Here is a 27455-nt window from a genome sequence, read left to right as displayed (position 1 = left end):
ACCAGTACAAAGCACATTCACACCCACACAATCACATGAGCCTGATATAGACTTGCCACTTCATCTGATATGCACACCTCTGGGATACACAAGGAAATCACAAGCAGACACCAGAAGAATTTGGATATCTTGCTCTGTGTGTGCCAGGGCCCAAAGTTTAACACACAGACATATTGAGCTCTGAATTAGCTTTACTAACCCCCTCTACCGCACCAGTCATTGTGCATTCTCATTTCCTTAAATTCAGTATCTATAGTGAAAGACCATCCCATTACTGAAACCTCTGGCACTCTTGCCCTATTTTCATGCTCTCCTGGGAGTGATCCTATAATCAAAAGGTTCCCAGATAAGCTACCGAGTTAAACTAACATTTCTGTAGCCATATGAAGCTGCAGTCATTCTTCTGTGCATGTTTGTGACATCATCAACATGACTCAATGCAGCAGGTTCAGTCGCTGGTATAGTAAAATACATTTTACAATTAGTGCACGTAAATTAAATGCCTGAGATAAAAACAAAACAAAAGATACTATATGTACTACCATACTATTGTAACTTGTTTTTAAAACAATTTCATTGTGATTAAAATTTGACATGATTATAGAGATGGTTATAACAAAAAAGTACAAATCTAGTCTGGACAAATTTTCACCTGCTCCCAGCTTTTATGAAAGTGAAAATCTTCAAATGAAAAAGCACAAAGACACAAAACTGAATGCTTAGTATTTGTGGTAAACAAAAACATTCTTTTTACTTAAAATCCAACCATTGAACTCACTGGGGTTTCAACTAAGTATGTAGATTTAATGATGACTGCTCATTCTCCAAGGTGCAACACATTTGTGTTAGAAAAGAAAAACTTAAAAAAAAAAAAAAACAACAAAATGTACCAAACCAAAGTTTACATAAGACACTTAAGTTCAGTGTTGGGCAGACTCACACACTAACTTCATGGTTAGAGCTCACAGCTCCAGGTTGGTTTGAACCCCTGTCCAGCCTTATCTTTATGAAGTCAGTTTTCACCAGCTTTCTTTCCTCATATTTAAAATGTCAGCATTAATTAGTGATTTTAAATTAGCATTGTATGTGTAATTTTGGGTTAGTGTGTAAGCGCATCCTGCGATGCAGTGCTCCTCATCCACCTTAATAAAAAGGTAAGTGTCCATATGTTGTCCAGTTACAATGTTTTTGTCATTCCAAAAGATTGCATATAACAAACATTTGTAGTAACAAAATGCATTGCACTTGGCATTCCAATAGATGACGAATCACAAACATTAACACTGAATCCCATACCAAATGACATATCATAGAGACATACGTATGCATTGAATGGTGCACTATAAATGTTGACACTGTGGTCTGTGTTGATTACTTACATTTCAACCCAGCTAGCACAGCTAGTATAATAATGGCTTAAATGTGAATACAGGATTTTGAGCCATAAGATCTGTGCCATCCCCATCCATCACAAAATAATAAATTGTGTATTATAAAGGTTACACATATGCATGTGCTGTTTGCCAATCCTTAGAAATTTCATTCTTTTCCTGAATCCACTTAGGTCAATGTGACATTAACACTACCAGACCAGAACTAAAACATCTTATGTACCAAAGTGTCAAGAAGGCACAAGTAGCACTACAGTAGTACGTTGGCTTTTTTATCATTTCCAGCTGCTCCCACCACCTGATTTCTAGGATTTGACAATTCACGTCCACCAGCCAGTCTAGCTGCATGCATTTTACCAATCCGGTTTTCACAACACACTTCATAAGATGTTTAATGAAGAAAACAGGAATGTGCCGGACGATGCAGAAAAATGTTTAAACGTTTAATCTTCTTACTGCCATACTGCCTTTGACATCAACCCAGTAGTTAAAAAAAAATACTATATTCTTAATGGTGTCATTTTGCGAGCCATCATTTGACTTTGCAAATCTTTTACTTGAAATATATGGTAAATACTTTAAAGCCATTGTCCTAAAAAGAAAAGAAAATCAAAATCCTAATGGCGATGGTGTAAAGTTAGTAAGATTTGCACTGTTGCCGCCGCAAGTCCTCAACCTTGCGCCGGGATGTGTGTCTTCCCACTCTGCTCGTTCTCGTTTATCTTTTAATAATGACAGTAGTGACGATGATCGTTATTATTATTAGCGCTCGCGTTTCTGTGCGGAGTCGCGTGCTTCTTACAGAATCCCAATCCCGGCTCCGCATTTTAGCGCCGGCTGGAGGGATTTGGATTGGGAGAATGCGAAGGGGGGCTATGTTCTGCAGCTGTCGCCGCCGTCGATTGGACGTTTCCTACTTGTCAAGGCTCGGTGGAGGCAGGATAGCGAGGAGGACGTCTGCGAACTCGCTGCTGCGAGAGCGCCGTGAGAGGCTCGATCACTGCAGCCCGGAACAGGCGATCGGTGCCGAGCTGTGGGAGGTATTCTGCTTAGCAAGAAGAGAAAAAAGCAAAGGGGGGCTTGTGACTTGTGAGTGGGAAGGCCTTTTCGCTGGAAACTGAAGTTCACAGCTGCTCAGAGCTTAATGGTAGCGGCGCCCGTTGAAACCCCTTTGGTGCGCATAATCAAGCAGGCAGTAAGAGGACGATCATAAGACAAATCGCAAAGAATTCGGCTGCGGCATCCTTTTCAGCAATTTCAAAAAACTGATGATGATTATAATTATTGGGAATAATAATAATACACTGTGTTGCATCGCCAGGCCCCGGAGCTTATGTTCCAGTCTACAAAGGAAAGAGCGAGCAAGCGGAGAGAGGTAAAGAAGGGGCTGGTGTTAGTTCGTCTTTCGTATGAACATTTGCTTCATTAAAACAAGGCAAAGCTGTGTTCGGAACTAATTCGGGAACCGGGATATTCAATTGTGTTTTAACTGCGAACAGTAAGGGCGGCCGCATCGCCCCGAAGAACGAGAAGAGCGCCGGGGCCAGCAAGAACTGACCTCTTTCATCCGAGACTGACCGATGACTGGAACCGCTGACAAAATATAAGGAGATTCGGGAAAGGAGGATGCCATTCACACCGCTTCACGCATTGTGCAGGACGGGGCTGCAGCAAGGGAACTTGTGAACGAATCCGTTCTCTGCACCTCGGAACCGGGTGTGTTGCTGTGCCACTTTGGCGAGGTTTAAGAAGATGTCAAGATAAAGGCAAACCGGCGTGCACGTGAGCGCACTTCCTATCATCCCATCGGTGTGTGCCTTTACCCTCGGATGCACGGTGCAAAAGCGAGCCCACCTGACACCTCAAATGTTATGTAAAGTTTGAATAGACGGGGATCTTCATACAAAACGCAAAACTATAGACTTCATTTTTTATGGGTAAATGTGGGCTGCTTTCACCTGACAGTCTTCAGCGCTGCCCTAGTGCCCGAGGGCACAACTTTATTCATGCTTCCTTTCACATTCCAGCCTTGTTGTGATTGGTCTGTGTTTTAGGTTCGCCCAGCCTAGCAGTGATTAGAGGAGGTAAAAAGCCGAGGACTGCTTCGGATATTCAACACAATCAGAGAAGAGAAACGAAAACAATGTTTGTATTTCTTTAGAATAGTGTACTTAAATCGGCGGCTGTGGAAGATTCTGATTTTATGTCATTTTATTTATTTATTTTTGGTGATCGGGACGATTCCTGCGACAGCTCTGTCGACCGAGTGCTTTAAGTTAAGGTGCCGCAACACTCCACCTTCCACCCCCACCACCTTGAACGCAGATCGGACACTTCCCGTTACAGGTAAGGAGGGGCTTTGTAGGGCAGCTGCTTGTTCCGGCCAGCTGAAGAGATGGGGGGGTCGACTGAAAGCAACTAACCTGTTGGCCTATAGTTTCTAAACAAACGCATTTTGTTTAACATTAGGACACTATTCTTTTTACAAGACATAACAGACCTATATAAATGTCAGTGCACTGGTAGGTGTGGGATAGGCACAAGTAGCTGTGTTTTCCTTTTTTTAAGACATGCAGACAGCTGTTTCAAGGCTTTGAAGTATTCGTGTTTAACATTACCTACATTGTAAGGTACAATAATTTGAGTATCAACTATACCAAAGCAAAATGGTAATCGTGTAAACAAAAAGTTTTCTTAAGAACAAACAGCTGTCGTTCTAACAGTGCCGTAACGTTTGAGGTTTTAGACACATTAACAGTTAATTCTAGGGTGAGTCATTAGCGAAGAGAAGAGTTTAGTTTCGGATAAATAGCCTCTGTGTAGCTATTCGGTAAAAACTGAAGGACTTATTGACACACTATAAATGAACTATATCTCATCTTAACACCTGGCCTGGCAGATTGTTCCATTCTTGCTGTAGAAGGTGTCCTTTACTTAAGATTGTTTAGAAAAATACGGTAGCATATTGGGAGAAGAGAATGAAATATTTAACGGCGACCTCATCAGTTACTAGTGCGTATTTCTGTCCGAGAACTACTTCCCCACATGTCTGCGTATTTTTGGGTGTAACACCAGGAGCTACGTATATTTACGGACTTATTCAGGGCGCCAGGTGTTGAGGCCAAAGTTCAGTCGCGAAGGCTAAGTGACACTTAGGCGTAAAAGTTTTTTTTTAACTGTTTAATGCCATAATTCGGCAAAGATATGATCCGCATTGCGATTGTGTAGTCGAAATGAACATCGCAAAATGTTTCATAGTGAATGGAAAAAGTTTAGGGTATACATTAGAAAAATGAACCCGGAAAAGTTTGCAGACAAATCTTTAATGCTATTGACTTATACTAAAATATACCTATCTTGATGACAAGATCGTCTGTCTTTGCTAATATGCTTGTCTGCGCTGTATAGCTAGAGTATAATGTTTTGTTAATGTATTGCGTATATGCATATATATTCGATCATTCGACTATAGTGCACCCCCCAGCAGCATCAGCGACCGACTCATGCTAGGAAAGCAAGCCCATCAAAAGAAGCTTATATACAAACATGGATTTCCTAAGTTCGAGTGTGTATCTATCTATCCTTCAGACATAATCAAATACTATCTTTCAACAAGCAGAATAGTCAGGTGATCACTTTAAAATTTTTAATGCATTAATGTAAAAGCCAGATCATTTGCTGGTTTGCTAATGTTCAACAACATAAGGGTGTTTTTTTTTAATTAGTTGCTCATTATATATCTACTGTACTTATAATACCCACAGATTCAGATAAAGCAAATTTTTTTTTGTGTGTGTGAAGTTATTGCTTTTTTTTTTTTTCAACTGTGTAAAAATTCTGTTCACATTAAACTAACAAGTAAATAGTTTAATTACTCTGAACACCCACAGTGTGTTATATCAAAGTGATTATATACTGGTTAGAATAATAATTTACAGAACATATACAAAATGAATGTGCATCAGACCTGTTGTGAGTGGGTAGTCTTGTGTATGCTTTTCGACGAACAAACTAAATAGCAGATCATACTGTATATAGTTTTCTGCATTTGAGAATTTTTGCCATTTGTTAGCAGTTTACGAGAGGTTTTGGTGTTTTGGAATCTGCAGCCTCCAAACGCACCAGCAAAGCAAAGGTATGTGTTGGGAATATCCCCTGTGTTTCATATAAACAATAAAGCTTACAATTGTTGATCTCGCACATATTGATTGCCTATCAACTGAAACTCTGAACCTCGGTTGTTCATGTGAGCTATTGTTGGGTTTATTCAGTCGTGAGAAATTAATGTTTAAAGCTTAGTGCATTATTTAAAAATACATTAACTTGTTAACTTTTAAACACCAATAAGGTGAAGTGCTTTTATTTTCTACAATTAATGAACAACTGAGCACATAACATTAATAATGATTGTTTTTGCATTGCTCACTGACTCTGCAGTTCTCTCATTAACGTGAGTTACAGTACACTAGTTGCACAATGGAAAAAGAAAATTTGTCACAGGGTTGTGATTGATCCAGTTTTAAGTCTCTCATAATAATATGACATGGGAATGAAATATTTCACAGAAGCAAATCAGTTAATATTTTTGCATATTATTTGAATTAACATACATTTACTTTTTGAAATGATGTATTCTAATGAATGCATTTTTACAATTAAGAGATATGGAGGAGTTTAGAATGTTTTTATTTGTGAATGTATATTCAAAGGAGAAAATGTTGACATCGAAAAATTAAATCTTTTGGAAAAATTATTTTCTTTTACATCTATCTATCTATCTATCTATCTATCTATCTATCTATCTATCTATCTATCTATCTATCTATCTATCTATCTATCTATCTATCTATCTATCTATCTATCAAGTCATCTTATGCGGTTTGTTTGCTAGCAAATAGTTGTGCTAAGAAAGCAGCTCCCAGCTTCTTTAGAGCATGGATTTTCAAGCTTGATGCTTAATACAGTGATGATGCACATTAATGTAAAGTGATTAGATACCCTTTCAAGCACATCCAGCACTTTAAGAGATTGATTATTCGCCATTAAGGGACCGCACAATTTAACAAAGCAAAATAGGATCTTAAAATAGACTGCCTGGGGCTCACGCATGTTTTGCTTGTCGCAGAGTACCATGCATCTGCTATCGTTTACCCATGAAGGAAAGGGATGTTGCTCTGCATAAAACATTGTTTTCTAGGTAGATGAGGCCATTACATGTCTTATTGGCTGCAGAGCATTTGTAAGGTATCCCTGTATAAATTACTCTCGGACTGCTTAAAATAACTTTTTAAGATGTATTTATTATAATTCTTGACAAAATAGGTTGAATTCAAACCCATCTCAATGAGTTTTAAAAGCTCCAGACTTTTATTTTATATCCTCAGTCAATAGTACTGTATGTGGTCGTAAATTAGACCTCTAGTCTTTGTAGTTATCAGTGGATGGGAAAATAGTTTAATTAGCTTTATTTTTAATCTCTTGTGCATTATTTACTGAAGGTTGACTATTGGACACATTTTGTAAAAATTCTGTTGACAGACATTTGCACTCGGTGGCAGACTTTAAATTATTTCGAGTGGTGCTTGGCACTGTTGAGTAATGGAGTTTATTAAGTATTTGTAATTGAAGTGCAGCTCATACTCCTCTTTGTTGCTGCAAACAAAAGAAGTAAACCGCATGATAATAATGGTGTCCTTTGGATAGTGGAACAAGTGCATATCATCTTGGAAGTTTTAATTGTGTGCTTGACTTCCAGAGGTGGCATGAAGCAGTATATTGGATGATATGTTTAATTCAATAAAAGTTTGTTTGACTTGGAGAGGTGTTGATGAGTCACAGAACAGCTTGGGTTTTGATATTGAGCATCTGTCAGTCTGTGGATTTATTGATCGGTTCAAGAAATGTTTCCAGCTCCACACAAATCTGGCCATTCATATCCAAGTTTAAAAAAGTACATGTTTCAGATGGTCATTATGTTGTATATAACTGCATGGCTGGCTTTTAGAGATGGTCCAAAGCATTATACTGGATTTCACAAGAGCATCCATTTATCCATCCATCAATTTTTCAGAAGATGCTTTCTTCAATTATAGGATCCTGGGGGCAATTGAGGGTCTAGTATAAGGGTTAGTAGGATATTTGTAGTCCTGATTAATATGCACAGGCCAGATAATGTTTTTAGATGCTGAGATAATTCTCATTTAATTACTTCATTAAAGTTAAATGGTTAATTTTTTTGATTTTATTTTACTTTATAATTTTACTTGTGAGGTATTTGGCTTCTTTTTAATTACTTTGAGTGACATGACCTCTTAGACTAATAAATGTTCCATGAAAAATGCTTTCCATGGAGTATTTCTCTGCTCAGATGTGCCTACTGTAAAAGTCAAATGGTGTGTTCACATAGTAAAATGTGTAAAATGATAAGAATATATTTTCATTTTTAGGTGAACAAAATATCACTCTTTTAATGTTGCCACTCATACAATGACACTGAAAAGAATAAAGCAGGTTTCACACAGTTTTTTGCTTAATGCTGTTTTGCTATTGCGAAGTGGTGAAACTTATCAGAGCAACATTGGGTTCAAGGTAAGAAAAAAGGTGTATAAACCTTTTTTATTATATTCTAAATCAATTAATTTTGACAGACAAACAAATAATTACAAGGCAAATTCTCATCCTAAACCCGTTCATAACAAGGTGTATCGCTGCACCAATAAATATTCTAAAAGTCGTCTCTCATGCACTTCCAGCTTTGTTACTGGTGCTACTGAAATGAGCTCTTATGTTTTTTTCCTGTGGCTGTATAGTTAAGAAGTGTGTTTAAAAAATTATGAATTTGACACTTTACTGTAATTTCAGACAGCTTAAACAAATCAGAACCCATTATACAATTGCATAGGCACACAGAAAGAGAGTGCAAATTTCACTTTGAAGGCATCCCAGCCCAGGTGTTAACTTGTAAGAGCAACACAAATTACTACGGTGTCCAGTCTTCATGCACTTATCACAGGCATGTTGTTAATCCACCAGGAGGTCTTGGTTTGCTTTGTGTCAACATTCCTAGCCCCTCTTCATAAAAAAAAGTCAGAACAAAGAAGTCACAGTTTGCAAAGAGTGCGTTGGCTAGTTTGTGTTGTGGCAAGTAGACAATTCACATCTGCTTTTTTTTTTTTTTAATTTTTCAGGAATTTTATGTTAATTTATTTTAGGGCATTTTTGTACCTTCTTATGAAAGTCGTTTTTATTATATAATGAGTAGCCATTGTATTTAGTATAGTGAGGTGAGTTCTTGTTTTATTTCAGGGCTCAAAATGTATAGTAACTGTATTGTTTTTTTATTTATACTACAGTATATGATGTTACTTGAGAAGGCAGACATTGTGGTGTGGTGTCATTTCAAGGACATAGCACTGGATCTTAGACCATGAAGTTGCTGACTCTGTTCTCATCACAGGATCCTTATATGACCCTTTGCATGTCACTCAACTTCAATAAAAATGTCAGACAAATGTATAATAATAAATGATAGAAGGTATGATGTGCTACATGAACTTAATGGCTGTATTTAAAATACATGGGTCACTCGGCCTATACCATCATCATCATGACAGTGGTGCAGTTGATTAAACTTCGAGTTTAAAGTTCGAGTTTGGGGTGTGGGAGAGAAACTGAAGTCCCAGGTGAATGGAATCCACATGGACATGAGGTGACTGCGCAACCACAAACGTCTGTGAAAATTGTGTATGTAAAAATTTTGAAGTATGCAATACTGATGTCATGGGAGTGATTTTTTTGTTTTGTTTTTCCAAACCATTCATGCAGAAATTCTGTGCTTATGGTTTATACTTCAGCCATCCTACCATATCATAACTATCAATAGAGGGTGTTAAAAGCCTTTCTGGTTGTGATGTGTTGAATGTGTACTTGCAGTGTAGTGCTCTTGACCCCACATTGAGTCTGCACCCCGATGGATCCAGTGACGTGGGTTCAGCTCATTTGAAAAACCTGCCTAGTACATTGTGTCTATACCATTTCCTCTATGGCAGCCAAGCACGATAATATAAATGAAAGTAAAAAATGGCATAGTATAGGATTGAAAATAATATTGTGATTTAGTTATGCTCTTTAAACAGACCAATTTAAAATAGGCTGTCAATATACATTAACCCATTTCATAGTTTTTTCTGTCCTTTTATTCTCATTATATAATGAGCTATAATGTACAAAAAACAAAATACTATTATAGTACGAAATTCATATTTACTGAGCTTCCTACTTTAATATAGTTAACAAGAATTGGGTACACTTCATTGATGTTCAGGCAATAAGCCAATAGGCTAGCTGTTATTTCCTTAATTGTATAGTCATTTTTTTGACATGTTAAAAAATAATTGGGGAAAACAGTGATGCAATAGTGTAGGTTTAAGGGCTGGCAAAGCATATTAACAATATATAAAATGCCGTCTTGGAAGAGTATGAAATTAAAAAGTTGAGAAGAAGCAACTGAAGGAGTGATAAACGTAAAAGAGCAAAAGATTATGTAAAGATATAACCAGTAATCTAACAAGAAAAGGGATTTACCTATCATGACAGCATCATCATGACCGCCACAGAGAAATTTGAAAAATAGCAATGGGAAATGAGTCTTTCTGCAGGCAGAGGGAATTGCTTAGAAGGACCTGTCAGTGACAGAGTACTTGGTGAAGATTAGTTATATGCTGTGCATCTTATTATTATTATTTAATTTTTTTTTAAGTATAGAAGGCATGGATTATAAGAAGGAAGGAGATTAAGATGTGTGTAAGGCATTATTTGGAGAGAATCATCTGAACAAGTGCAAATGTCAGGAGGGGTGGTTGTTGTTCAAAAATTGCAGAGCCCCCACACTTTTCCCTTGAAGTTTTTCCTTTGCCTTTATATATCAGTCTCGGAGATATTTCCATTTCTGCCTGCACAAACCTTCATCTTTTCCCACAATCTAAACGATTATCTTGTTATGAATTTGTACACATTTGGTTATCTCTGTATGCTTTTATTTGTTCCATTGTATCTGTACGGGTAGCGACAAATCAGTTCACACAAGTGTTCTTTGGATGAGCCCATGTTTTTTTGTCTAGCCAAGAAATGTAAAGGGCCACGCAATAACAAAATTTTGGAGGCATGCGGTCGTTAAGACGTGAGAGTCTGTGCATCCTGAATTTACATCACACGCACCCTAGATGACCCTATCTATGTATCTTCATCCATATTGTGATTTTTGTGTATTTTTTAATACCCCAGTATTTAAAAGTGCACTATCCTTGTTACCTGTTGAAGACAGTAATGGAATATATTTAAAAATACTTGTCTCTTGTTCTACATGTACCTTCAGTGTCTTTCCTTGGTAACCTTGTGTGTGTGTGTGTGTGTGTGTGTGTGTGTGTGTGAACCTCTGTTGATTGGCGCTTCCTCTATCAATTGTGTTGTCATAAAGCCAGCTTCTTGGAGTCTATCATTTCAAGGTTCCGTGCTCTCCTTTGTCTGCTTTTATTCTTCCTGTCTTTGGTGTGTCTTCTACACCTCAACTTCTCTGCATGTGTCTTTCATTTGCATTTCTTCTTTCAATTTCATGACCAATGCTACACTGACTAAACAAATTGCTTAAAGGAACCAGACACACACATACCCTTTAGTGTTTTATTATGTAGTAGATTATACAGTAATCCCTCCTCGATCACGGGGGTTGCGTTCCAGAACTCCCCGCGATAGATGAAAATCCATGAAGTAGAAACCATATGTTTGTATGGTTATTTTTATATATTTTTAGCCCTTATAAACTCTCCCACACTGTTAACATTATTAGAGCCCTCTAGACATGAAATAACACCCTTTAGTCAAAAGTTTAAACTGTGCTCCATGACAAGAGAGAGATGACAGTTCTTTCTCACAATTAAAAGAATGCAAATATATCTTCTCTTCAAAGGAATGCGTGTCAGGACCAGAGCGAGAGAAAAGCAAACAATCAAAAAATCAATATGTACTTTTGGGCTTTTAAGTATGGCGAAGCACCGCGATAAAGCGGCATTTTTTAGAGGAGCATCCGTATCCTCTAGGCAAACCGCCCCTCTGCTCACATCCCCTCTGTAAGGCGCAGAGAATGTCGGAGAGAGTGAGAGAGACAGAGAAAAGCAAACAATCAAGCACCGCGCGGGAAGCATATCGTATATCATTGAGGAGTTTTAGTTAATACGTAATACATGCTCTGATTGGGTAGCTTCTAAGCCATCCGCCAATAGCGTCCCTTGCACGAAATCAACTGGGCAAACTGAGGAAGCATGTACCATAAATTAAAAGACCCATTATCCGCAGAAATCCGCGAACCAGCGAAAAATCCGTGATATATATTTAGATATGCTTACATTTAAAATCCGCAATGGTGTGAAGCCGCGAAAGTCGAAGTGCGATATAGCGAGGGATCACTGTAATACTTATTTTGTTGAGTTTATTATGAAGTAAAACAAACCAGGACAGCAATAGTAGGATTTATGCAATAGACCCAAGGTTTAGCTGTTTAATGATCACCACTAGATATCTGCATATCCTCATCAATAGTGTCACTATGTCTTCTAATAGGTACCTTTAAAAATGCTCCTGAGATAAAATACTTGAGGTCAACCAAGCTGAAGTCTTCGCAGTTTTGCATAATTCTCCAGCACCCATATTAGTGTTCTTTGGTGCTTCTATCACTGCTCAATTTCCTGGAAGACATTGTTCGGAATAGTCTCCAGTTCCTCACTGAAAAACTGGTTTTAGAAAATGGATAGATGGATGTTTAGAAAAGTTGTTGTTGACTATGATTCCAAGTGCATACAAATATGGTGTTATTAAATAAATGTTAGTACTTGTGTTATTTTTTTTACTTTGATAGCTGTCTTTAGGAAAGATCACCACCAGAGTGTAAACGTTACTCTAAAAAAGGGGAGAGAGAGAGCTTATATAATTATATTTTAATTGTGGAGAAAATGGGAGCTATAGTGTGGTGACATATACTGTGATATAGAGTAACCCAGACAAGAAAAGTGTAGAGAAATTAGAATAGTAAGGGAGAAAAGGGACTCTGAGAACATTAATATGCAAATTCTCTTGGGGAAGGATGACCCAGCAGATTCTGGGAATGCTTGAGAGGCCGTGAAGGTCTGCAAAAAGGCCACAGATATCTTGGCTGACAGGTGTCAGCAGTGTGTACTTAGGAGTTGAGCCTTGGCAAGATTGGCCAATTAAAACTGAGTAGGTAGGTGGCCTGTACTGTCACATTTAGTGGCTATAGTAACTCGCAATATCCTTGATTTAGAGGAATGAAACTGTATTCCACCTTAAAGGTAATGGGTAGCTGTCATGGAGATTTGGCTTTTTCAGGGTCACTGAGGGACAAAGGGTACTGGGGTAGCAGGGCAGGCTAAAAGAAATGTTAAAGCTTAGTATGCCTCTAGATTAAGAAGAACCACTCCTGTCTGTGCAAGTAAGAAATAAATGAATCAAGGTAAAATCTCTAAAAACCTAGATAGTACTTTTTGTAGTTTTTTTTTTTTTTTTTAATTTTATGATAACTATAGTTTTACTGCCTTTTTAAGTTAATATCCATGTTTTTATATTTCTACAAAGTTTGACTAACAACGTATTTGGGGCAAAATGTAATACATTTTGCCATTTTAAATTTGCAGTATTTTCTTACTCTCTGAAAAAAGAAGATTACCGCATAATCAAGCTTAGCAATGCTTTGTGCAGTTTCAAACGTATGCTTTTAATAGCTGAAAGACAGACTACAAAATATCCATTCAAAAGTAAAACATGACATTAATGCTTATTACAGTTTTGGAGTGTTTATCCTCAAAAAGCAGACACACAGGGTTTTTTTTTTTTTTTTTTTTTTTAAGCACTTTATAAGTAACATCTTAGGCAAATGCTTTTCAACAATGAGGAACCTCCTTTCAAGGAAAGATCAAAAACACTCCAAGAAGAAACTAATGCAGCATGGCAAACAAATTGCTTTGTACATAGAAGAAATTTGTTGAAAAGGCGAGAAACAGAGTTTTTATTTAATTTGTAGGTGTAGAAATTTCAAGCTTGAATATTTATCTTGAGGATATAAATCGAGAGATGTAAAACTTCATCTGTAAGGCTCCCTTTTCTGAAGAAATGTTATTAATTATTCCTAAGTGAAGTAAGGTTGGTTTGGCATACTATGACATTCCTTCACTCATTTTCTCAACCTGTTTTTTCTAGTATCATGACTTGAGGCAGGAGCATATTCTGGAAAGAAAAGGTATAATCTAGGATCTAAACCACTGCTGGGTTTACTAGTGCACAAATACACTATAGGCCAATTTAAAGTCCTCTATCAGTCCAACCACATGTTTTGGGATTATGTGGGAAAATCATTGCCAGCAGAGTAAAGCTTAAAGCTCCATATTAAAGAGTCTCCCAGTTGGGAATCAAAATGGGTTTCTAGCATGTAAGACAGCAATACTGACTACTGTTTAACTACCTATTGCAAACAATTACGAAAAAATACTATGCTATCTAGTGTAATTTCACAGTTTTTTTTCTTTATTTTGCACCTGTAATTTGGAAAGTTGTGTTTTAAGGCAACCCAAGTTTTATTGAGTAATTATCTGCAGAATTGATTTTCATATTGGGTGAAACTGTTAGAGGTCCTTTTTGGGGGGAGTCCTAAAGGTTAACAGTAATACAAACAGAGTGTTTGTGATATTTTCAGTTTGTTAATGTTATGTGTTAAATTTGTCTAACTGCTGTATTGAAATTTAGTCTTTGAAATCATTTCTCACCTCATTCCTTTTTTTGTTCTTAGTACTTAACTATTTTAAAACCGCTATAACAAATATGGCTTTCCTCTAACCTTTATGAAAAAAGTTGGTTTGTGAAATAACTTTACATTCTGTGCTGGTATTTAGAGGATTGCATGTTCAAATCCCTGCTTACTGCCAGAAAGGATCCTACTCCGTAGCACCTGTGAGCAAAGCCCTTAACTTGAAAATTGCTGCAGGGGCACTATACAATGGCTGACACTGTGCTCAGACCTCCAAAGGTCATGCAAAAAGACAGTTTCTTCTTGGGAATAATTAATATATATCAAATCAAAAAATATTTAGAAAATCCATCTATACATTTATCTTTTGATGTCTTCTAATTTCATTAACATCCCAGGCAATGCAAGTTTTAAAGGACTTGAAAGCTGTCATTGCCAAAACATACAGGAAGATGAACTGCTACTTCAGGTCTTACAGAGTTGATTGTAATGTTCATTGGCTACTGCCCTTGCATAAGTGCATCCTTCTATATTAAAGCGGTTGGGATTGTCCTTCCATCCCGTGAGTGCTACGCAGGCGCGAAGTTTCACACATGCCCCGTCCATTTTGCAATGCATGATGGGATTTGTAGTTTCGTTTTTCCAGATAAAAGATGATTTTTCTACTCCAGACTGTGCAATATCTTCTTCTTCTTTCCTACTATATAAAAGCAGTCGGGATTGTCCTTCCGGTCTGTGAGTGGAAAGTGTAGCGGTATTCCGCTTATCACAGACTTACTACTTGCAGCTTGCGTGCAAGCGACATGATGTGAGCAGAGTTCTGGTGCTACCATCGTTCCCTTGCTTTTGTGCGCGATGCGCTGGAAAAATAGACAAAATTATGTCTCTGGAAATAATTAATGTTGATGAAGTACAAATGCCTCACCGCATAGTAAATATCAGGGGGCTTCAAAAGGGCAACCTCAATATAGAAAAAAAGTTTAAATTTCATCACAAAAATAACAGAAACTACGAGTATTAAAGTAATACCGCTCAAATGCAATATAACCAAATTAATGAGTTTGTATAAAATATCAAATTGATCTACATATTGAATTGCCTTAAGAAGTGGTCAATCAGCGTGGCTTTTAAAAAGGGGGCTGGTGACTAAAAGCAAAAAAAAAGTTTTTGTAATTTGTGTTACAAGTTTCTGTCTGCCTGCCTTCTGTTTGGTTACCTGTACTTATTCGTTTTGTCCTGGATCATTTCATGCGTCTGGATTGTCTGCTGTCTGCATGTGTACATGAGGACTGTAAGTGGATTCATGGCCATCCTGCAAAGAAAGGAGCGCTCCTGAACCCTCGTCTTCACCATTTCTGGAACTAGCGGTAGGACTTTGTTTACATTCCCATTCAACGTGCGGATCTCTGGACTCTCTATTTTCATTATTACATTTCATCCATTGCCTTTTTTTCATGATTTACTCTGTGTGTTTTATTTGTGCTTTGTTGTATTTAATGTGTAATTGCTGTAAGGCGAAAGAGGGTGGTATCATTGTTTTCATTTATTTCATTTGTTTTCATTACATTCTTTATTTGCTGTTTGATTACCGGTTTGCTTTGTTTTTGTCTCTGTTGGTGAGTGCTTGCAGGTCCGGCCAAGGCTGGGTGCTTCCCTGGAATCTCCACCATAAAAATAAATAAATCGCCGTCTTCTCGATGGTGTGAATCTTAGCGGCACTGGACGCTACAGCGTTATTCATTTCTCCTTGCTGCTGATTGCCTGTGATACATCCTCCGCTGAATGTTTTTCAAAAAAACCCTCTTAAAAAACACTGATAGACCTTCACATTGCTCCCTTACTTGCGGCTGCTGTATAGCAGGATATGTTTCTCGCGCGACGCTACGCATACTTAAAAGCCTGAACAGCACGTGTCCTTTTTGGCTTATTGCTTTGTTTCTCTCTCCTCCCACAGACATCCTCTGCTCCTTTTGCGGGTTCCGGTCCCGTTGTGCTCCCCTATGTTGTTTGCCTATTCTTTTAATTGATAACTAACTTCATACTGAGCTTGTTTTACTTCTGAAAGAGACATGTTTGTTTGAATAAAGTTACTGTCTCTACAATCTCCTGTGATTCTGTGCAATTCTGTGACCCAAGCATGACACCCTGCAGCACTGCAGCCTGACTGTCTCTGGGATTGAGCCGCTGCATTATATCCTGCCAGCATCAGCGCTTACCTCTGTGTGCTTGCATGCAGCCAGTTCAAGAGCAGTTGGCTCGGTGATTTCATCCATGGTGTCAGTTACACCTTGTATATATTGTTCCAGTAGTTTTTAAAATAGTTTTTATAGTTCATTAGCAGTTTGTAAAATGATCAGTGTTGCAGTAATTGTGATGCTCTTTGCATGAAAAAAGTGTTCCATTAAAATTTAACTTTTTTCTTTGTGAATTGTGACGTTTGCTTAAAGTGCAGAAAAAAAGTATTTGGCATCCAGGGATGCAATAACCCCTAAGTATGTGGCAGTTTAAGAGTTAAAGCCCCAAGATGCCGCCGAAAGGCCCTGCACCTTCTAAGGCTTCTGGCGACGAAAACGTGCTTGCATGAATTACAGTACTGTAGATATATTGGTAACATCTGTATTTTACATTATAGCACTGCGGGAGACATAGCAGTACAATACTGTGCAGTATACGGGTTTACCTTTTACATTCTTTTTTTTTTTTTTTGGTAATGTAATTGCTGAGTTTGAAATTAAAGTGTTTTCCTGGCATTTTTAGGGTTTAAACTATAAAAATAGGCATTTTTTTTAACCACATCCAAAATTTGCGGTTTTTCACAATTCGGGGGTGCTCTAGGAACATAACCTCCGTAAATTTTGGGGGTGTACTGTACTTTATTTGTTCCTAAGGGGAAATAAAAAATTGACAGAAGCTCAATAGAGGAAAAAAATATAAATATAATAAACAGAGGGACGTTGTTTAGTGCATAGAATTCACACTAAAACAGCATATGAACAAAAGTGGAAATGTTCATATGCACAAAAAAAATGATTCCAAGTGGACAAATGCATAAAGGTGCGTGTAAGCAAATGAATGCACTTTGCCTTTATAAATCCCGATCAATGAGAGTTTTAACGCACATGCGTGTGCCTATAACCCCACCCTGACTCCTCCCTTAATTTGACATATTTTAATATGCAAATCAATGTAAATATTCCATTCAGTGTTTTGTTAAATGACAATGACAAAACCACAGGGGAAAAAAAGATTTCAGCAAATGTAAAGTGCAAGGATAAACATACTATTTGTTGGCCCAAGCAGTGATATAAGCAACAAAATGGAAATTAATGGAGTGAAACAGCGTGGTGGATACACCTTGAAAGTTCAAGTTCAGAAAGTCACACAGTGCCTGAAATAAAAAAGAAGTGGTCACATATTGCAGTCAATGTGAAAAGGTGAGTTGCAGCCCACTGTTTGTTTATTCTATTTCAGACAATATTACAAACTCTGACCACCATGCTGATGATGCGATTCCAGGTGGTGTTGGTGCTGCACATCTTTGGGCACTGGCTGCGCACACACTTCTGCCTCGGAAACTGCTGCGCGACCATCTGGCTGTGTGCTGATGGACTGTGTTCTGGAGTCACAAAATGCAATAGTGGATGCTGTAAGAGATGTGATCAATGAACTAAGGAATATAAGAGCTGTACTCTGCGAAACTGACCATATAATTAATTGGTTAAAGTAAATGCTGCATCTGATTGCCTGTTTTTACATTCTGCTAATTACATTCAAACAAAGGAGTAATGTTGTTAGATTTGGCTGATCTTTTGGTGGCTCAGGTGCATCACTCCGCATCCCTTCAGGTATGGGCAAACTACGATTGTGTGCCACATTGTGCAGCACGCCACATGCTTGCACAATGTAATACACTTTCTGTGTATTGTACATAAACAAATTAATTGTCTGAAGGCACCTTTATAGTGTAGCATTGGCACTGAGTGCCACAATGAATTGATTCTCTGCTCTTTACATGGCTCTTTAGGATGACTCGCTGTCCTTAAAAGGACTACTGACCTTTTGCCTCACCTGCGACTGTGCGTAACTGCCATTTTTTAGGTTCTCCTGCTATAGATTATGTAATGCCAGCTCATTCTTTTGTTCAATCATCCTTGGATGATGTAACTTGTCCTGTGTCATTGCAATAGCAATGTGTGTGCAGTTGATCGCTCCGATTACATTTGGGAAAACCAGATGCTGCTGAGAATTGCACTTTGATGTTTTCCAGCTCAACCACAGTGTAAGGAAATCTTGTATATCCGAATGTCAAGGAGATAATGCCATCCCATACAGCTGGCTTGGCTCGACTCGGTGAGGATTGTGAAATACCAGATCGGTCAGCAAGTTCATGTTGAAAAGCTCATATGGCTTAAAATCCGAGGGTGGCCAGAACTTGCAAAGGAGCAGGTAGAGCACAATTGCTCAAAGTCTGCCATTGTAAAGCTGGTGCCAGTTCAACACACAGCTCCAAGAGGATAGCTCTTGGAAATCAAAATTGACTTAGAAGCCAGTCATCATCATACACGCTCTCTTCTAATTGTTCCATTTGTAATGTCTTCTAAAAATGCTAAATTAGCTATGGTAGTTGGAATAGTTTGGCCATTCTGTGTACCATTATACTGAAATTAATTGCATATTATTTACAAATTTGTATTTGATAAATCCTGTGTCATGGATGCAAATCTAAAAAAGTAAGGGAAATGACACAGAAATTGTAGCACTTCTTTGATGCGGGATGCTTCGTGTTTGCAAACCGAAAACTGCATACGTGTGGTGTGAGGCTGCTGTGAAAATGTGCATGACTTTACTTAAAGTTTAGTTTTCATACATATTGAAGTGAGTATGGAAGCAGATGTGCGCAATATTTTTGTGCGTATGCACCGTTTATACATGAGGCCCAAGAACTTCTGGCTTGGGTACTGGAAAGCTGCTGTCAATGTCAGACTTGTAGGTGACAGTAATATGGCCAGACCTATTCAGTTGTACATTTAAAGGAAATAACATTTGACTACAGCAGGTCCACCCTTTCACATGGAACATTCCATTGGATGGAACAAATTTCTAAAGTTGCCTGTTTGAGTTTGTCAGGGATTGGCTCCAGCAGACCCTCGTAATCCTGTGTTACGATATAGCAGGTTGGATAATGGATGGATGGCTACCTAATGACTCATCTTTATTGTATTGATAACAGTGAATCTTTTCTGTTGCCAAGTTTAAAAATAAGCATCATTCGGATAATGCAACACCTTTGCATTTAATAATGTGGATAAATTCAGTCCGCATTTCAAAGTCTGGATTACAAACATCATCTTTAAATGTAACATACTCACTTTTTATATTTCTCATTCAAATTAATGAACCCCTTCTATGGATAATTCTACATGTATAATTTAAAGTATAGTACAATGTGTACAGTATGTATTTAACAGTTTACAGATGACACTTTAGATTTCACTACTTTTGAAAGCATATAGTATAAAAAATGCAGAAATTAATTCAGTGTGCAACATGAGGAAATTAATACAAGGAATATGTAGATAGTAATAAACATACAGTAGAAACTCCAATTTCGACAACCCCTTGTAAAAAATACTGATTTAAAGCTGATGCAGATATGTGAGTTTATAACATATTACTTGATTCATTTTCACATTTCATTTTGGTGTGCAAGCACAAGAACTGTTTACTCCATTTCTACTGCTTAACAAACTTGAGAAACTTTTGATATTTATTTATCATTACCAGTTTTTACACTTGGGCAAGCATATGTTACTTGGTCTACAGCATCTTTGAACAACCGAATGTTTACATATACTGTAAGAGTATTTTCTTCTTAAAATTTTAATTAAAATAAGGAGTTATGTATGCATTCATAAATATACTGTATACAACAAGCATACAAGTAAACAAGTTGCATTTATATAAAGTGTGTAAGAATACAGTTTGTTTTTTCATTTACTTAACCTTATTTTGCATTTAGTTTGCTGTGTGGCATGTCCATTATTATAGTCAGCTTTCCACAAACAGCAGGATGTGTTATGACCAATATGTAAATGTACAGTAAATGCCATTTTTAAAATCTTAAAATAAATTGAAATGGTTGTTTTAATGTCTCTGAGGTATTCTTGGATGGTTGGACCTTATTAGGAACATATGTAATGAATACTTGCCCACTGTATGCTGATCAAATGGAAAAAAAGTTAACTGTACTAATTGATAATAGAACACAAACACTCAAAAGGCATCTAAATGACAGAAGGAGGGGTCTACACAACTGTGGCATGTTTTCTGTTGTTCGCACTGAGTCAGTTCTGCTGTGCTTTGTAAAATCTAGAATCCTGAACTGTAAATGGTTGCGAGGCCTGCACTTTTAAGTTACGTTGCTAGTTTTTAAAGATACTATCAACTTTTTTTAAACTTTTCAAATAAATATAGTTGTAGGAAATTTTAAACTGGTTCGGTGGGACTAAAAATGTCAAAAAGGCTTGCAAACCTGTTTACTTGAATCGAGTTTAATTTTATAGGCTGTAGTAGGCTTTGCTTGATTGTGCATTTAACAAGGTTTGTGTAATTTCTAGATGTGCAATTACAGTAAGTGGAAAGTGCAGCAGAGGAAAAATCTGTAAGCTGGCACATTAATCACCTGGAAAACGAAGTGTCACACTGTTACTTTGTGCTATTTATCACATGTACTAGTTTGATGTTAAGAGTTTTATTTGAACGGCTTACAGCTTTTTTCAAATCCCCAAACACAATTAAGAGATGAAAGTAGGATATACTGATCCGTGTCAAAATATTTTGTTTTCCCCTTTCTCCAGATTGTACATTCTAGTTTAGCGGTCAATATGATTTTGAGAGCTTCTGAGGCGATTATTTATTGAAAGGACATTGCTTTTTATTAAAGCCTTGCACAATGGACCATCAAGTGCAAACCATCTTTCAAATATTTGTCAGCTTTGTAAGGCTTTGAGTTTTTTGTCCAGTTGGAATCTACCTTTTTGTTTTTTGTTTTTTTTTATTTATTTTTTTGATAAATGAAAATTTAGATAGCTGTTCATTTAGGTTGCGTACATTGTGCTGAAGTGGTTTGGTTTTAATCACTATTGTGATTATTTTTTTTTACATTAAAAAAAAAAACTTTTGCAGATGTATAACTGTAGCAGGACCTATTAGATGATGTTTATGCTTGTTAATTAGTCTTCTATTTCTGTCCCTTTTTCTTTTGGTGTATTTTCTAGTATGACTAACACACGCATTTGTTCAGTAGTTTGATATGAATTATTTGAAAAATACATGCCAATAGTTAAATATGAATTTTTTTTTTTATTTTGTTTTAACATTTTATTGAATTTATTAAAAGCAAGTAACATTCCATACAAACCAGTCAAACTTGATAAAACTAAATTCAAATCAACGCCCACCCCACTCATCACCTGTTTTTTTTAAGGTGAAATTCATTGGGATCGTGAACCCAAAGTACCCAATATATGTGAGCTTACAGCATAAGAAAATTTGGAGGTATTGCAAGGTGATGGAAAAGCACGATATTTTTGGTTTTATTCATAAGCATTAAACATCTAATAAATAAAGGGATACTTATTATACATTAAAGATAATCAAAAGTATGTAGGTTTGGATTTTCTAGATTTTTGACATGATTATTGTTTACAACCCTATTCTGTAGGCTTACTTTATCTTATCTGTTTATTACTTACTTCATACTGTAAATGGTGAGTATACATGAAGTGCCCAAAGATACCCTGAAGTCTTCCTTTTTGCCATCAAAAAGGAAGTCATGTTTTTTTTCTATATACAGGGTGACCCAGAAAAACGGGAACTTTTGAAATATGTAGTGGCAGCCATGTACAGTTGGCAGCACTGCGGAACAGGGACCTTGAGCTGTAAACAATCTCGCCATTTAGTAATTTAGTAATCAATTGCAAGGCAATCGATGGCAGCTGTGCGAGAATTGTTCGGTAACTGTGTCATCTCAAGATTCGGTGACATTCCCTGGCCCTCAAGATCACCGGATTTGTCCGTTTGTGATTTTTTTCTTGTGGGGCTACCTTAAGAGTCGGGTCTACACGACTCGGCCAAGGACACTGAATGTGAAAGAATTCAAGATGAAATCCGTGGTATCCCAGCAGCAATCAATGGGGAACCTCAACAGCAGATTGGAAGAATGCATACGTACAGGAGGACGCCATCTACAGGAAGTAATTTTCAGACATTGATAATTTGGATTACTGTCTCTTAAAAGGCAAGTTGTAGTGGTTCAAATACTGTCAATAAAATTTTTTTGTTGGATTTCTTCTGTTTTTATTGGGTTTTTCAAAAGTTCCTGTTTTTATGTGTCATCCTGTATAAGGTGAACTTCCAGCAAGGACCAGCAAGGTATTTTCAGTGGGAATTTAAGTGGAGCAGAGGAACGAACTAATAATTACCCAAAAAATCAGTTTCAAATGAAGTATTCAGAATTGATAAAGTTTATATTTTTGTGTTTTTTGTTTTTTTTTTCTTTTCTCTCTTTCTTTCTTTAAACTTTAGGGTGTGGTGGACGGCCAGGGCCCGTGTCCGGCTGGGACACCTCCATGCTGGGAGGACCAGGGGAGCAAGTGTGGCTAGAGCATTACCTCCTCCGGAGCACTAGATGACAGCCCTACTGAGTTGCAGTAGTGTGTTTAGGACTGCCACAGGGCTCCATGGGAATTGGATTTTGGTGCATCCCAGTTGGGTTCCGTGTGCAGTGCCAGGGGGTGCTGCAGCAACTGCTGAGCCCTTGTGGGTGGTTCTTCCGCCACATTGGAACTGCTGCCAGAAATACATCATCAAGCACCTCGAGCACTTCCAGGGGCGTTATAAAAGGGTCCAGCAGACACTACTCAGAGAGCTAGAGTTGAGAGGAGGGAGACAAAGCTTGTCGAGGAGGAGTGAAGTAGAATAATAAAAAGAAGGAAAAAGTATTGTGTTTGTGCTTTGTGCTTGAGACTGCGTTGTGCCTGTGGGAAACAAGGAAAGTGTTTCCCACGAGGTGAAGAAAAATAAAAAAGTGTGCTTTTTATCAGTGTGCTATCTGTCTATGTCAGGTTGGGTGGCTGGCATGCCCTCTACACTTTTCACAAGGGATAGGTATTTTTTGACTAATCTTGTCCTCAAATATTTAAAGGATAATTTAACATTTACCTATCAGTTTATTCACTGGATCCATTTAATTAGATTTTACGGTCACAGGGACATCCCAACAACAGTGAACACAAAGCAGGAACTAAAACTACAGGAGACACGCCTCTGGTCCATGATAGGGTACGCATAAGGCACAGACTCCCACTCTGTCATATTAAGACAATTTTGAATCATGAGTTGACCTAATTTACACATCTTTAAGCAGCTGAAGGAAACTACAGCATCTAGAAGAAAACCTATGCTAAAGTAGGAAGCACAGACATAGACCATAGAGCTGGGAGTGAAATTCATTATCTTAAAATGGTACTAATGGTGCTTGGGGTACCAAGTACAACACCACAATTTTATCCATTATTCACATAATTGGTTAAACATTTGTGGGATGTTTACAATTTGTGAAGGGGTGTCTGATTAAAAAAGGATGGGATTTCAGTGGAGGGCTATGTGGGACTGATTTCATCTCTCACCCATGTGCTTCTCTGTCTCTTCCATGTTACTTCATAAATAATTTTCCACCAATTTAAGTGGTGTACTGTGACGTATGGTTTGCGTTCAGAGATGTCCTTTACATTTCCCATTCTATTCTCTCAACTTTGTCAAGACATGTGGTAAAAATAATTAAGTAAATTACTTTAGCTTATTTTTTTTATGTTTCTATTATCAGATGTTCCTGCAATTTGTCATATGTTGTATTGGATTGCAGCTCACTGCTAGTGAAGAGACACTTGTTGGACAGATAAATTCTCCTGAATGCATGACAGCACTGTGCATTTTTTACATTTCCCCATTTTACCTGTTGTATCTTAGTACATGCTTTGTTTTTTGTTTTCATTTTTGTTATGGTGGCAAACTATGTCTGCATTGTAAATCATCATCAAAGGCTAAACTTAATCTTCAACATTTAAAAGGCAATTCTTTGAAAGGCATGAATGTGGAGCCACACGTATTTAGTACCAAGTGAGCTGTGTGATTTGTGTCACCATCTAAGTGCCCTCCGGAGGTTTTATTTCATTCTCCCTACTTTAAGCAGCATTTCAGAAGTCAAACTTTATTTTATATAGCACCTTTTGCAGAACATACTATCATAAGACACTTCATAAAGCAGTATGCTTTTCAGTATTATAAATGTGAATAATATGGCAATTCATGTTTTATTTGTACTTCTCACAAAAAATTAACTTCCAAGCAAATCCAATAAGAATGACTTTAAAGTGTGTCTCTTCAACACAAATGCATTGTTTGGTGGAGGGGGATGCACTTGGGCTTTTTGGAATTTTAATGGAACTTTTTTGCCCTCTGCATCTTTTTGGAGGAATATAGATGTAATTAATTTCTGCAAATGGGTTTCCTTTAGCTTCTGCCAAGCAATTTAAATGTATTATTATTATTATTATTATTTATTTACTAGCTATGCTAGCTCTCTAAGGCAGTTTGAAATCTTAAGTAATCAATGTTGACCTCAGAGTTAATGTTTGTACTGCACCATCTATTGTATTTTGTAATGCACAAAGTAATAAAATGTTTTGCATTTTTCATTCCAACACTTGGCACATGAAATGAAATAAAATTGAGGTCAGGAGACCATGATGGCCTCTCTAGCTCCTTCACTTTTTTCTGCTGTATGCACTGAATGGTCAATTTGGCCTTGTTTTGGATCATTGTCATGTTGGAAGATTCAAGTGAGTCCCATTGACAGCGTCCAGACTGATGAATGCAAGTTGTCCTTGATTATTTTCTGATAAAATGGTGTATTCATCTTTCCATAAACTGTCACTAAGTTATCTGTAGCTTATTCATCCCACCTCCATGCTTCACAGTAGGGATGGTGAACTTTTTGTCATGAGCCCTGTTGCATCCTCTCCAAACAAAGCATTTATGGTTGTGACCATAAAGTTCAGTTTTAGTCTCATCACTCCAAAGGACTCCCTAATTAAATCCCTGATTACTTACTGTATATTTTACAAACAATGGCCAATATTTCACAAATTCTGCCAGGGTTTGTAAACTTATGAGCATGACTGTAATATATGTGTGTGTATCTTTTACTTGCAAACTACTTCAGTGCTACTGGTTGGAATAATTGGTTCAAAAATGACAGACATGACAAAACTAATCTTTCTTTTTCGGTATCCCCCAAGCTAAAATGAAAAATACATATGGAATGGTCAATACAGTATTTCCACTAAATTACACTAGTGATACTTCAGGACTAACTCAACAGAATATTTTACAATAGATTATAACTGATAGTGATGTACTTGATTCTATATTACTGTACAGTCACAAAATAAATGTAGGGTAAAATAAACTTGATGGTGAATCAGATAATCCGCTTAAATACATTTTAATTTGAAACTAAACACATGGAGTCAAGTTAAGTAAACAAGCTGCATTGATCGACAGATTGGTACATGGGTGACTTAATGCCACTGTGCACATTGACCATTACAGATCCAGGGGTGTGGGTGTGTGAATGTGTTCATTTGTTTCTCTTCATCGTCCAGCATTTGTTTTAGGGTAAATGACCTGTCAGTTATTTTCACTTATACATATTTTTTAGAGTGTAAGTGCATGTGCATGCGCTTTTGTGTGCATACATGTGTATTTAAATGTTGTGTCTGCATGGTCCCTTGACTAAATAGCACAAGCTGCAATAGTCCTAGTTAAATTTAAACAATTTGGACACCAGTTATCATTGGACATACATTAAACTGTTTTTGAACAATATGAGGATAAGTACTGAACCAGAAACCTTGGAGCCTGCAACAAGGAAAACATGATGTCATTTTGTTTGAAGAAAAGAGTTCAATTTTTTTTTTAAACTATACTTGTAAATAGGTCTTGGTGTTCAGGGCAGATATCTGAGAAATCAGTGGTTCAAAAATGTTTTACCTTTGCTGATTTGTAGTCAACCAGAAGCATAATTTTCTGATGAAAATTGTAATTTTAAAACATAAACACTTTTTTATTTTACAGAATTCTAAAATCGGCTTTTTCGATGTTGTGAATATTTATACCATCAGTAAGTGAGCTTAAATTGATAGTACAGTTGTGACCCCCTCACCAAACTTCCCTTTTCATGGAAGTAAAATGAAATAGAAGTGACTTAAATACATATATCCAGTATATTGTGTATGTAGATAATGTTTTTTAATTATAAGCAATGTACGTCAAGTCAGTAGCCAAGTGTGCATTAAATCTGTGTATTAGCTGAGTTAGATAAATGAGCATTGCTTGCCCCGACTAGGCTAAACTGCAATTTTAAATCCATCATAATAATAAAAGGAAAATCAGAAATATAAAAGTTATGTTCCATTGTAATTACTGATAAAAGAAACTGGCTTGTTACAATGGATGCTGAACAGTTTTAATAATTTTTATTTAAAAGTGCCTTTCAAAATGCCCAAGGACACTGTACATCAAAAAATACAAAAAGTAATAAAAAACCAAATAATCCTAGTTATTATATATAATTTAGGAAACTAAAAAAAAAAAAAGCAATTTTAAAAAGATATGTTTTTAGATATAAAAACAAGTGTAGTACAAGTATGAATGCCCAGAGTTGGGACATTCCACATCTGTGGGCCCGCTACCCTAAAAGCTCTGTCACCCATAGTACTCTGTCTGAACAGTGGAACTTTTAACAGCATAGATTCAGCAAAATGGAGTGAGTGTGATGGAGTATATAGACTTATTAAATAAAACAAATAAGGTTGGGCTAGGCAATGAATGATCTTAAAAAGTAAGAGATGTTTATATTGAATATGAAAAAAGACAGGTATCCAATTAAATTTTTGAAGTGTGTGAGCAATGTGCTCCCAAGGTTTTAAATGTGTGCTCATTCTTGCTATGAATTTTTCACATATTGACATCTGCTTTGGCTTCAAACTGAGAAACTACATAAAACTGTATTGCAATAATCAAGTTGCAAAGTGACAAGAGCACTTGCAATATCAAAAAGAGAAGGGTGCAGTCTTGAGATTTGGACATGATGGAAAAAGGCTACTTTAGTAATATTATTGATATTTAGTCTA

General features: G+C 37.0%; 1 protein-coding gene across 1 annotated transcript in view; it reads left to right on the top strand.

The window, feature by feature from the left end:
- Positions 1-2296: 2296 nt before the first annotated feature.
- Positions 2297-27455, top strand: part of large1 (LARGE xylosyl- and glucuronyltransferase 1) — a 481706-nt gene continuing 456547 nt past the window's right edge. Inside the window, exon 1 of the mRNA XM_039769462.1 lies at positions 2297-3737. The gene's annotated coding sequence lies outside the window, so the exon portion shown is untranslated. The remainder of the gene's footprint in view (positions 3738-27455) is intronic.

This window comes from Polypterus senegalus, chromosome 11 (genome assembly GCF_016835505.1).
Source record: "Polypterus senegalus isolate Bchr_013 chromosome 11, ASM1683550v1, whole genome shotgun sequence".
Classification (NCBI taxonomy): domain Eukaryota; kingdom Metazoa; phylum Chordata; class Cladistia; order Polypteriformes; family Polypteridae; genus Polypterus; species Polypterus senegalus.
The sequence above is the reverse complement of the archived record's forward strand: the minus strand, read 5'-3'. Positions and strand labels throughout refer to the sequence as shown.